Genomic DNA, 335 nt, shown 5'->3' on the forward strand with positions numbered 1-335 from the left:
CAGCTGCAAGGGCAGAGGACAGTTGTGCGAGGGCCCAGCCTGGCTGCTTCCGGTCTCCACGGGTCTCACCAGGGGTGTCCCCAGGATCTCAATCTGGTTGGGGGTGAGGGGTCTGTCATGGATTGAATTGTGTCCTCCAGGAAAGATATGTTAAAGCCCCAATCCCTGGCAACAGTGAGCATGACATTGTTTGGAAATAGGGTCTTTGAAGATGATATCAGTTAACACGAGGTCATACTGGAATAGGATGCATCCCAGGCCAATATCAGTGGTGTCCTTATAAAAGAGGAGGAGAGGCACAGATGGAAGGAAGATGGCCATATGCCAATGGACTT

The sequence above is a fragment of the Trichechus manatus genome, unplaced genomic scaffold (assembly GCF_000243295.1).
Source record: "Trichechus manatus latirostris isolate Lorelei unplaced genomic scaffold, TriManLat1.0 scaffold00028, whole genome shotgun sequence".
NCBI lineage: Eukaryota > Metazoa > Chordata > Mammalia > Sirenia > Trichechidae > Trichechus > Trichechus manatus.